The following is a 13,317-nucleotide window of genomic DNA, read 5'->3' on the forward strand; positions in this document are numbered from 1 at the left end:
GAAGCCTGGAGGTGAAAAACTTGAGGCAGAGGTACTTGTACTGTCCTTTCCTTTTCATCCCACTCAGAAAATACTACTAGAACCAACCACCAGAAATTTAAGATCCACTGTTTGCTTAGCAATAATAGCACTACTGAAGGATAAATAGGATTGTTTGTAATTTGGGAGTTCTGATTATGAGATAAGTGAAAACCTGGCAAGAAGGGTATTAGTAAGGAGTGTGGCTCCAACTGAATATTGAAAGAGGAAATAGGGAGTCGAGCAATGTGGATGGAGGTGGAGAGATTAGACTGTGCAAATATCATCTCCAACAGAGTTAACTTGTCCCTTACTCAGGGGCGTGTGACTTTTTCTAGGTACAGTCTCCCTGTGAAGTAATTAAGTTGCAAGAATCTGAATTTTACACTTTGGAAACCTGTCTGAATGAGGTGGGAGGTTAATCGGTATTTAGGAATTTACTTGTTTGTCTAATACCTGCAGGCAAACATTCCCAAATCCATCAGACTTTTTTTCTTTTAATTTTTATTTTCCAGTGCTGGGGATTTGTGAGTACTAGGCAAGTGCTGTACCACTGAGCTATATCTCCAACCCCCCCCCCCCCAAGAGTCTGATCTTATTTATTACTCTTAAAAATTGTTATTTTTGACAGGACTCAGACTTAGAAGTAGAAACTCTTAGAGAGGACAAGCCTGTGTTTCTTGGCAATTGGTTCCTGGCATTTTTCTTTGGCTTTCATTCTCTTGGCCCAGAGTTTGACATATTCTGCAGTCTCTTCCTTATTCTTCTTGGTACACTATTTCCTCAGAGCAATCTGGTGCTTGTGTCGCAGGACACGTGGAGTAACGAGATGCTGAATCTTCAGTGCTTTGGTCCTGGGTTTTTTGCCTTCCTTGTTTAATGGTTTTCTGACCACATATTGGTAGACATTATCTTCCTTAAGAGAGGTTGAAAAGTTTGCAGATTTTATTAGCTTTTTGGATCCCAGTTTATGAGGTGCAGTAGTAATATCCTTCTCTCCTTTTTTTTTTTTAATGATAACCAAGTTGAGAATGCTCAGATTGGCATCCACAATGCCACCTCAAACATATTTGCACTGTCTCTCTCCTGTTCACCTTGGTCCATAACAGGAATGCCCCTTACTCAGTAGCAAGTGAACATAGCCATGGGTCAAGACACCCTGTTCCATGGGGAAACCTTGTTTGTCCTTCCTGCCACTGATTCAGACCACATAAACTTCCCATTCTTCACCCAGAGCATCAGCAACAACTTCTGTGGCTGTATACTTTTCACAAAAAGTATGAAGTGGGCACTCATCATCTACTTCATTGAGTTTCTGGCAGCCAATAGCTGGGAAGGAGATATTCAACTTCATCTTGGAGCAGCTGATCTCCCATAAGGCACCACAAAAAAGAGCCCCGTTTTCTTTTTTTTAATTCAGCAGTGACCAGTGGTCTTTTGTAAGAATTCCAGTGGGGTTGTAGCTCAGTGGTAAAGTGCTTATCTAGCTTGTGTGAGGCCCTGGATTCTATCCTCAACACCACACAAAATAAACAAATAAAATAAAGGTATTATGTCCACCTACAATTAAAAATAGTAAAGAAAAAAAAAAGCCAGCTTTAAGTTAGCAAGGCCTGAGGCAGCAGGATTTAATTCTGAACCTCCAAGGGGTAGATCTCTCTTCTCAGGCAGGCACTAGGTCAGGTGCCCAGCAGGTTCTACACAAAAGGGAAACTGCATTATAAGTAGAAAGTCACCAATTTTTACTCGAACACTTGGCAAGACAAATGTTTTTGTAACAGAACAAACACAGATCATGAAGTAAATAGGATACTAAAAGCTACATGGTGCCTTAAATTTAAAGCACAGGGCTCACGATGCTTTAAGTTTGTGGCAGCCATTTACAGTGATTGCTGTAGAAACCCAGGAAAGCATGTTGTCCCTTCTTAGTGCTGTGGGTTCTTTGGGTGAAAGATTCTGAGAATTTGAAAGGACCATACTTGGTAAACTATTCACTCCACAGAGGGGAGTGCTAGTCAACCATGGCAACGCTGTTGCAAGGTTGGGAGTGTGTTTGGGGCACAGCCAAGGGCCCCGAGTGCTTATCCTCTTTCAGAGTCTTGCTGATGAGCCACCCAGCCCTTTGCTGAAGGCAAGCATGGGAAATGCTGGCATCCCTGTGAGACCTCTGGGAATCTAGTTAAAAGGCAGATTCTGATTCAGTAGGTCTAGGAGGGTCCTGAGCATCTCCATTTCTGCAAGCTCCCAGTGATTCTCATGTATCTGGTCCACTTTGAGCAGCAAGGGCTTACTTACAATAAGCAGCTGCAGTAGGTCCAATCCAGATCTTCTAGTCTTGGTCTGCACCTCTTCATTAGGCTGCTCTGGGACTCAAGGGACTTCCTGTCTCAATCCTCAAATCATTCTGGATTTATCAGTGACGTTTTGTTTTTTCCTCTTTGCCTTGCTGGGGATGGAACCCAGACCTTGAGCATGCTAGGCACATGCTGTACCAAAGAGCTACACCCCTAGCCATCAGTGACCCTTTTTCTGAGAAGTGTTGTAGATCTGGAGAAGCAAAGAGCCAGTGTGGTGGGGGAAATGCAGTGATAAGAAACATGTGATAGTAGATAGGAAGGAAATTTGATGATGTGCCAAATGAAACCAAACCTGTGGTGCTTTGCCTTTCTGCTGCCATTTCCCACTGTGGGGAGTTTGGGCTCTGGATGGTACTGAGGGCACAGGACGCTGCAGGTGTTTGCTTTCTTACCCCTGATCTAACCTAATTGTCAGGCCAGCTACCAAGGCTGAAAATCAGCTTATAACTAGAGATTTGACGGTACTTACATTCCTTAGCCTCTTTTCCCATTATATCATACTAAAGAAAATTCATTATTGTTAAGAAATAATCGTTATATAATTGATACATAATAATTTAATATATTACATATATGTTAATATATAATTGACTCCATGAGACAAAGGAACTGGTCTAACTTTATATTTTGAAACTCTCCAGGTGTCTGTGGTGCCCAGTGAAAAATTGAGAACCACCAATGAAAACAAAAGGATCATATAATGATAATACAACACAATATATTATACGGCAAAAGGCAGATCTTTTGTTAACCTGTGTGCCAGGGAACAATTTTAGTCTTAGTCTAATACTTCTCATTTAAGGATTTCAGATTATGTTGTGCATTTTACCAACAACGGAAGCTTTCAAAGTTTCATGCCTTGGGGAAAAAAAGAAAAAGACCGAAAACCTCTTTTCATAGAGATAAGAACACTGTACAAGCAAATAGTCCAGTGAATGAAAGTTTAAAAGGTTTTCTGTGTTTTGAGTACTGCTGTATCAATATGCCCCATTTATGGTAAGGTTAAGTAAGTCTAGTAAACATTAGATACAATTTTGGATATAAACAGTAATGGGAAAAGCAAAGTATATAATCTGAATGTTATGATGACTGTTATTGTAAAAAAAAAGTCAAAGCATTGTATGGCTGTGATTTTTGTTGTGTATAGCCAAATTTGCAGGAATTTATGTACATTTAGGAAATTTTAATGAACGATATTAGTAGAATAACAACAAATAAAACTCTTTTTTAGGTGGTACTGAGAATCAAACTCAGGGCACTTTACCAATGAACTATATCCCCAGCCCTTTTTATTTTTTATTTTGAGACAGGCTCATACTAAGTTGCTGAGGCTGGCCTCAAACTTGTGATCCTCATGTCTCAGCCCCCCTAGGTGTAAACTCTTGTGCCTCAACACAAGTAAAACTTTACTGAAAAATATAAGCACTGTAGTGACATCATATCTGACCTTTTAATTTTGATTAGTGCTTCTCAACTTTTCGCTAGACCTGCCCCTTTATCTCATGGAGTCATGGGTGTGGGTATGGGACCTGGCATGAGTAGAGGCTTCCTCTTCCTTTTTCCTCTTCTTTCTCCCTCCTTTTCTTCATCTTCCCTTCTTCCTTCCTCTCCTTTCTCCACTACCTCCCTCTCCAGAATTCTGGTCTGCTGCTTCAGTCACCCAGTAGACCTCAGGGGTGACTTGAACAACAGTTACCACTTGATGGCAGTGTTGCTCCCTTGTCTTGATGGCCCTGGCTTCTTTCCAGTCCCCCCAAAAGTATGCTTGCTTCCCCTGCAGCCCCCGTGTTTTTATTTTGGACCTGTTGTAATATTCATAATCCTTACCCATTAGCAACGTATTTGAATAGAGGACTACATTCTGAAATTGAGATATCTCTTTTTCTACAGGGCTTTATGGCCTGGCTAAACTAGTTGCCAGCAAGACATATGCCTTTTTAATAAAGCTTGTTCTTAATTTGCTTTCTGTATAATTTTGCTTTTCTCTGGTGGATGAAGACCAGGTTCAAGATAAAGTATTGCAAGCCAAGAATCTGATTGTTGACGGATTTCTAGAGTTAAAGCAGTAGATTTTCCCCCATGTTGTGCTTCTTGGCAGGTCACTTGAGAAGTCAGGGAAGCCACAGTGAATGGCAAGGTTTTACCTCGCCTTGTTGTTTTTGTGCCTGTAACATTGTAAAGGTAGCAGTGGTTGAGCTTTTCCTGATGAACCACTGACAGTTAAATAGCTAGTCCTTGAGCTTTGTGTGAGGTCTGGAGCTACGGGCTGGGCTAGGAGGACATCATCTTGTCATTGATGCTTGGGAAGAAGGCTTGGGAACAGGCTTCTGGAGGCACTGGAGTTGGATGGCCTGGGTTTGAATCCCTGACCTTCCATCAAGGGGTCAAGTGACAGTGACAGTGCTTACTCCCTTACAGCTGTCAGGGAGTTCTTCCGTAGGGTATCCATAGTGTGTCACTACCCACAGGATAAAGCCCAAAGTGGAAGGTCTCGATTTGTCATTTTCAAACTTTAATCTCTAGGCACAGGGAGCCATGAAGTATTTAAAGCAAGGGAACAGCAAGTAGTTTGGAAATATTTTCAGGGGAATAAAATTTGTAGGCTGGTCTGGACCCAAAATAACCTCAGAATCAGGGCTTGGATGAGGTGAGGCCAGCAGGTTTCCTGGGTGCAAAGTTTAAGGTGCTGACCCTGTCCTCACAGGACTCGGGAGCTAGTGGCTCCTGACCTACTGCACTGCAGGTGTCTGCTGGCCTGGTCCTGGCTCTCCCCACTCCTGGGCTCTCTGTGCTTTGTGAGGGATGGTTGGATTAGTTTTCTTGCCAGAAAAGCCTTGTTTTGCTTAAAAAACAGCTTTATTGAGATATAATCGTTTATTATACTAGTCACCCGTTTAAAGCATACCATTCAGTGTTGTTGTTTTTAAAGCGTGTTTGCAAAATTATGCAATCACAACAATATAATTTTAAAACATTCCTCTAGAAGAATCTTCTCGCTCTCATTGCCCAATCCACTATACCAACCCCCATCCTCACCCCATCCCCGGCCAATCACAGATCTACTTTCTGTGTTTGTGTATTTGCCTATTCTGAACATTTCATGTAAATGTGATTATACACTATGTGGTCCTTTGTGTCTGGCTTCTTTCACTTAGCATAATACCTTCAATCTTTCTCATGTTATAATAGTTATCAGTACTTAATTTTTTTATGGGAATTAGCATTCTGTTGTATGGGCATATTACATTTTGCTTATCCATTTATCAGTTGATCGACATGTGTGTTAGTTCCTCTTTGAGGCTGTTAAGAATCTCACCATTGTGAACATTGATGGGAAGGGTGTTTTGTGGATGAAAGTTAAAAAAGAGTTTTAAGTGTGAGCTGGTGTGGAACCTCCTTTTCCAGAGGCTGGGCGGGGCTGGTGAGGCCAGTGTGGCTGGGAGAGACCTGGTTCACCAGCTGGGCTTCCCTGCTGGCTGGCTTTGTTTGCCTTTCTTCTGCTCCAGGCTGAAAGGGAGGGTGTCTTGGGTCCTGGTGCTGCCCTCATAAGCACACAGGAAGCCAAGTCCCTGGGGAGCCTCCCTGGGGCTCCCATAGCTTGCCCTTGGTCCTGAAAGGCAGTCAGAGGGTCACAGGTTAGTGGCATTTGCGTGGAGCTACATTTATCTCAGCTGTTCTCAAGCTGAGTGTGCCCCAGAATCCCCTGGGACCTGTGGAAACATGTACTGCTGGACCTCACCCCAGTCTCTGATTCTGGAGCTTGAATTCTCTTGGGTAGAACCCTCAAGTCCCAATGGCTGATAAGCACAAGAACATCCTATTCTGACCTAAATTCTGGCCAAAAAACAAATACTGAGTGGATTATCAGTAAAATAAACAATGGATTGAAAAACAGAAATGGATCCTATAGCACATTTTGAGACAGCCAGTCAATCCTATTTTCTTTGCCATGAAACTAATCAAGTATTAATAGTAACCATTACAGTTATCTATATCACGTGTTAAGCATTTAATATCTGAACTTTCAGACAATTAGACTCGACCAACATATTGGAGGTGTCACTGCCCAATTTTTAAGCAGTGGGGCTAGAAGGACTAAGTAAATGTGCCTATGACTCCCACATCTCTCATTCACATAGCTCAGGTTTAAATTGAATGAGCTTAACTCCAAATCTACTCTCTCAATCACAAAAATGAACTGCTAACAGTTTTAGGAATAAATTAGCGAGGAGTTTTGACTGGTTTGCTCACTTAAATTAGTGCTTGTGCAGCAAAAGGCTGAGTTACAGTAAAGCACATGTCTGTGTTGGAAGTGTTCTAGAATTGAGTGTTAATGCTTGCTTGTAAAGTATTTGGGGCATTACTTGTAATCCTAAAACTTTAGCAGAATTAGAATCTACCTAGTTGGATGGTTTCTGTTATTTATACTTACTTAAATGAGAGAACGTTGTCTCCTGGAGAGGGCAAGTTCTATGTGCTTCCACTGTGCATGAGCTCTGGCAGCTCCAGGGTTACAACTTCAGGCATAGTCAGGGAGCTCTTGACTTTGTAAAATTCCTGAAATAAAGCCAAGGGGTGCATTAAATTGCTTTCTAAATGGATTTTTTCCAAGTAAATTTGTTTTATCACTTTCATATAAATGAAAATATTTGCAGTGTTGAGTCCTAACAAGATTTGAAACCTCATTTACTAAAGCAAGAACATTGTAATTGTGGTCTTGCATTCTGAACATGATCGTAGTGCCAGACTGTGAATTTGATACTTGAGAGGATGATAGGCTTCCACAGAAAGGTTAGGAATGTGGTCCCTTCCTGCCCAGGTCTTTAGCTTGAAGACTCTGTTGAGGACTGTCCTGTGATGGGAGGTCTAGTCTCACTGGTGCTCTGGGTTTGGGGGTTGTACTTTGCAGGAGCATCTTCCCCTGTTAATGAGGGAAGGTTTCTCTTGTCTTACTGACCCTGCGTTTTCTCTTGCAAAGCTTGTGTTTAGGGCTGGGTGAGGGCAGGGTAGACACAGTTGGCTTCTTCAGCTTCATGTGTGAGACTTAGGTTGAAAGTTGGAGGTAGATTCTTTCCTTCCCATGGCCACTTTGAGTTTATCATCCTCCCTCAGAGAAACCACTGTATACCTTATTCAGACTTTTCTCCCATTATCCCTAATGCTGTGGCCTCAGTCTTGGGTGGTGTCCGTCTGCAACTCATTGGTCTGCATACAGTTGTTCTCTCAGCACGTGGCAAAGTCCTTGGATTTCCACTGACTGGGGGTGGGGAGGAGGTTCCTTCTCACCTCCTATTGCTCATTTTCTTTGTCGTGTAGTTCTCACATGGTCCAGCACCTCTCTTCCAAAATTGAAATCATTCTGAGATTGCATCTGACCGACTGCACATGGGTATCACCAAAGAGGGACTAATTTTTCTCCCATAATAAGAAATCTGTAATGGTAGAGCAAAAGCAGCTCCATAATGTAGCCCAGCCCCTTCTCTCTTTCTGTTTCATCCTCCCAGATGCCTCCACTTTCGGATTCCCCTCCATTTCCAAGCAGAACAAAGAAGGAAGTATCAAGGAGGAAAGGGTGACCCCTCTGTATCCAGAGAGTGAGACTGTCCAGAAATGCCTGATGGACTTTCTTGTGCATCTCATTCTCTGAAACCATGTCATCTGGCCAGCCACAAGGGGGCTAGGATGTGTTGATTTAGGGCTGGGTACCTTGCCACCTTGTCTGGTACTTGGGAAGAGGGGTGGAGGGGGCAGGCTGGGGGCCTGCAGCGCTGATTGTGCAGAATATGATGCTCTTCTCTGCTGTGCTGGGTTCCTCAGGCAGCCCTGGTTTGGGTAGACTATTTCCATTGCCCAGAAAATTCTTCCTGTTCATTTTCTCCCCTTTGTCTGTACCCTACCCATGGTACTTTAGCACTAGAAGACTTTCCAGTGTCCTCTTCAGGATCCAGTGCCACTGTTTCTTTCCCACGAGGGCACGGCAGTCTTTCTATTCCTGTTGTCCCGTAAGGGCTTGTGTTTGTCCCTGTTGGGGAGCTTCTGATCTTGCAGTGGGTTTACACGTTGAACTCCACATCTGGCTGTCTAGTATAGTAGGCACACTATCCACATACAGTTGCTTAAACTGGAATGTTAACTAATCACACTTAAATGAATTAACAATTTTATTTACTCACACTAGCCTCATTTCAGGTGATCAAGAACCACAGAGGGCCAGGGGCTGTTGTATTGGAGAGCACAGCTCTACAGTGTTCTGACATGTCAAAAGCTCTCCTGGACACACTGCCTGGGCTGATGAACTCCCTGAGAGTGCCCCTCCCCGACTCTGCCCTTCAGAAATGCAAGTGCGGGCTGCAGGGTGGTGGAGAATTGCACTGGCTCCTAACTGAAGTAAACTTTGGGCAGAATTTTTTTAAAAAAAGATAGCCTATAACCCACACCACTCCTAAAAATAATGTTGCTGATTATGAGTATGTAAAAGGTTTCAAGTGTAATTACTAAAAGCAAGTGGTGACTTTGAATGTCATCTATTCCAAACTTTTTTATTTAACAGGTGAAGAAACAGGTGAGTGGGTGGGTGGGGAGGGGATGGGACCCACTGAATGTTACACAGGCAGTCAGTGGTAGAATGGACTGGAAACTTGGCTATCATATCTGCATTCCCGATTCTTTCCATTAATCCCTCTCTGATTAAGTATGAGCATCCTGTTTGTTTCCCTGATTGAGTTCTATGAGACAGGAAGCTGTTTTCAGCTTCTGAATTACCCCGCATACCCATTGCACGTAGGCGTCGCTTGGGGGACGCTCAGGAAACAGCTGAGTGTAAGCCTGTTTTCATCAATGATTGTTCAGTTCCAAGAGTCAAAAAATGACTCAAGCCAGTGTAACCAGAAGGAGGCTTTAGAAATCAAGATAAAGGTAAGAGCTGGGAACTAGGAAGTTGTCAGGAATCAAGGACATCTCTGGCTCTCTCTTTGGAGTCATATCATTTTTTTTTCTTCTATTCCTTTTTTTAAAAATATTTTTTAAATTATGTATTTATTTTAAATTTTATTTTATTCTAATTTGTTATATATAACAGCAGAATGCAATTCAATTCATATTACACAAATAGCCTGGTTGTACCCAAAGTAGTCACACCACTCGTGTTTTCATACATGTACTTATGGTAATGATGTCCGTCTCATTCCCCGTCTCTCCTACCCCCACGCCCCCTCCCTTCTCCTCCCTCCCCTTTGTCCTATCTAAAGTTCATCTATTCCTCCCACACTCCCCCTCAACCCCCATTATGAATCAGCATCCTTAAATCAGAGAAAACATTCAGCATTTGGTTTTTTGGGATGGGCTTACTTCACTTAGCATTATATTCTCCAACTCTATCCATTTACCTGCAATCTTCTGTTCTCTTCTTTATTCTGCATGCCAGTTCTACCAGCTCACTTACCCCTTGTATGATCACACCAGTCCTCAAGCTGTATGACCTCTTAGCTCTGGAGGCATCCATGTACCTAACTGCTAATCTGTTTGATTGCAGATTTTGAGAGGGAGAACTGATTGGCCCAGCTCTGGTTGCTTACCCAGGGAATGGTGGGAGAAGTATGGTACCACATGGCAGCAGGACCCACCCAGCTGTCATCTGGCTGTGGGAGTATGGAATGGGCCAGAGCTGGGAGGAGGGGCATAGCCCCCTGCCACCGTAAGTTGGTGTGATGTTAGTAATTATATCATTTACCAACCAAAGGCAGGGGACAATGAAAAAGCCTTTAGCTTTTCCAGTTGATGGTTGTTCTGTAGTAGGTGAGATTGTTCAGGGGTAAGTAGTATGAATATCCTATTACCTGAAGGACTTGGATAGAGACTGGCTAACACCCCATCAAAGAACAAAGTTACTATCAGGTTTTCAGATTTATTATTATTTCTCTCTTGTGGGCTGGAACTACAGATAATTATTTGGGGTCCCCCCATTTCATCCGTGGAATTACTAAACTTGGGGTGGTCAGTAATTTGAGTTGTGAAAGTGGCAGCTTTAATTTGCAAAAATCAAACCCCTAAGAGAGGTGTGAGTAAGTGGCAGAGAGATGGGGCTTGGGAATGTTGTGACTTCCTCTTTTGGCTACTGTGACCTTTGGGAGAATGTCCCAGAATCTGAGGTCTTCATTTTAAAGCAAGCCTCTTGCCTCCCATGCTCACCTTTCCCAAGCCAGGGAGTTTTTCAAACAGGGGCCCTGTGAGTTTTCCCACTGCTCATTCCAGCCTGCACTCCCTTGTTTTCTTGATATGTCACGGGGCAAAAGAAAATGAGTAGTTCCCATTGTGATGAGTATTTCTAGTAATGGCCTCGGCCACTTGAGGGAAAGAGTCCTGTGTAACTTCAGAAAGGCCTGATGGGCTGAAGTGTCTTGGTTAAGAATTAGAGTTTTAAATTTTCTAAAGTGGTAAAAAAAAAAACTTTTGTGGTAAAAAACACATAGCCTAAAATTACCACCTTGACCATAAATTTTTAGGTGTAAGTGCACTGGTGTTAAGTATATTCACAATGTGGTAAATGAGTCTGCAGAGCTTTTTCGTGTTGTAAAATTGAAATTCTATTCCCATAAAACACTCTCATTTCCCCCTCCCCCAGCCCCTGGCAGCCACCATTCTGCTTTCTGTTTCTGTGAGTTTGGCTATTTTAGATTCCTCACATGAGCAGAATCATGCAGTATTTGTCTTCTTGCTTTGCTTTATTTCACTTAGCATTATGTCTCCCAGGTTCTTGCCTTTTCCTAAGGCTGACCTATGTTCTGTTGTAGTACATGCCACACTTGTTTTGTGCATGTATCTGTCTGTACATTTGCATTGTCAATCTCTTGGCTCTTATGAACAATGCTGCTATGAACATGGGTGCCAGTTATCTCTTTGAGATCCTGCTTTCGATTCTTTTGAGTGTATACCCAGAAGTGGGAGTGCTGGGTCATGTGGTACTTCTGTTTTTAATTTTTTGAGACACTTCTTTACTGTTTTCCTGAAAATTCCCATCAGCAATGCCCAAGGATTCTGATTTCTCCACATCCTCACCAGTGTTTATTGCTTTCTGATTATTTTGACAGTGGGCATCCTAATGGTATGAGGTGATATCTCATTGTGGTTTTGCATTTCTCCGATGATTGGTGATGTTGAACATATTTTTATAACCTTGTTGGCTATGTATGTGTTATCTTTGGAGAAATGTCTATTCAGGATTTTATGCCCACTTTTATTGTGTGTGTGTGTGTGTGTGTGTGTGGTGCTGAGATTCGACCCAGGGATCCACACATGCCAGGTACACACACTACAACTGAGCTATATTCCCAGCCTTTTAATTTTATTTTGAGACATAGTCCTGCCAAGTTGCCCGGTCCAACCTTTAACTTATACTCCTCCTACTCAGCCTCCTGAATAGCTACAATTATAGGCATGTGCCACTGCATATGGCTTTGAGTATGACTTTTAAATCAGACCAGAACTTAAATTCTGGCTCTTGCATTTGTGACCTGTTTGGCCAAAAGCAGTTGCTTGACTTCTCTATGCTGCAGCTATAACATGGCACAGTGATAGCACCTACCTCATAAAGGAGGGATGTGGGATCAGTCAGTGAAAGCTGCTTTCCCCACATTTCCTCCTCCAGAAATGACAGCCATTCTTTCCTACCCTTTCCTCCTTTACTTTTTTTTTAAAAAAATGTTCCTTTTAGATATACTGACAGTAGAGTGCATTCTGACATATATACATGGAGTATCACTTAGGATCACATTCTTGTGGTTGTACATTATGTGGAGTTACATGAACGTGTATGCCTGTATGAACATAGGAAAGTTATGTCTGGTTCATTTCCTGTCTTTCCTATTCCCATCTTACCTCCTTCACGTTTAACATCACATTTAGGACTTGTAAGTTGCCCAGACTGGTCTTGAACTTGCGATCCTCCTGCCTCAAGTGTGCATCATTGCATCTGGTCATAACTATCAGTTTTTAACAATTATAAACGGAAGTTAATGTGCTGGGATTTGCTGTATTCACTTACAGTTAGTGGAGACTTTCAAAAGGAGATGTTGCCTGTCTAGTAATTTTTTTTTTTATAAACTGTGATAATGTTTTAAGAAAACATTACCACAAAAGCAGTTTTCAAAAGACATTTGAACTTGAGTTGTCCACGGATTGCATTTAAGCATTTGGAATATATCAGGGTTTTATTTTTATTTACTTTTTTTGTGATGGGGCCTCACCATGTTGCCTAGGCTGCTCTTGAACTCCTGGGGTCAAGGGACCCTCTCACCTCAGCCTCCTGAGTGGCTGGTGCTTCAGGGGTGAACCACTATGCCAGGTTTTAAACATATCTCAGGGTACTCCCTTTTATGGGGCAGAAGCCAGCTCAATGAGTCTGTTTCCATTTGCTAGATGAGAATGTGGAAGCCTGAAACCACTCACACCACTTCCTGGGTGCTTGATGTTCTGGACCTCGGAAGGAAAATCGCTTTCCCAAGTTGATTGAGGCAGAATACTGGCATTATAAGGAAAGCGGTTGGGCTGGGGTTTCCCAGGTGGAAAGGTCATATTTCCACATATACCCAGTGACCATTGTGGGAGTTGAGGGAAGAACTGGGTTCACTATTTTAAACGTCTTGTTTCATCTTGTGGACTTCCCCATCCCCTCTTCTCAGCAAAGCACAAAAGTATTTCCTAACTTTTAAGTCATGGGCTTCCTTTCACAGATTTCGACCTTAGATCACATCCAGATAAGCATTGTGCAATGGATGGGTGGGGCTGGGTTTTTTAGTCCCATATGCGTGCGAGGCAGAGGGAGGCAGCAGAGTTTCTAGCTGGAGTTTTTAACAATTAGGTCCTTGTTGGCCACTGAGGCTCAAGACCTCTCCAGGGTGGCTGTGCAAGCAACAGCCCAGACAGGGCTTCTTTGTACTTGTGTGGA

General features: G+C 42.6%; 1 protein-coding gene and 1 pseudogene across 5 annotated transcripts in view; one reads left to right on the forward strand and one right to left on the reverse strand.

The window, feature by feature from the left end:
- Tbc1d1 (TBC1 domain family member 1) overlaps positions 1–13,317 on the forward strand; it is a 220,853-nt gene that overhangs the window by 152,336 nt on the left and 55,200 nt on the right. The window lies entirely within an intron of this gene.
- On the reverse strand, positions 637–1,693 carry LOC124094630 (small ribosomal subunit protein eS6-like; annotated as a pseudogene).

The sequence above is a fragment of the Marmota monax genome, unplaced genomic scaffold, assembly GCF_021218885.2.
Source record: "Marmota monax isolate L192 unplaced genomic scaffold, Marmota_monax_Labrador192_F-V1.1 WCK01_AAM20220418_F8-fsc00025, whole genome shotgun sequence".
Lineage (NCBI taxonomy): Eukaryota > Metazoa > Chordata > Mammalia > Rodentia > Sciuridae > Marmota > Marmota monax.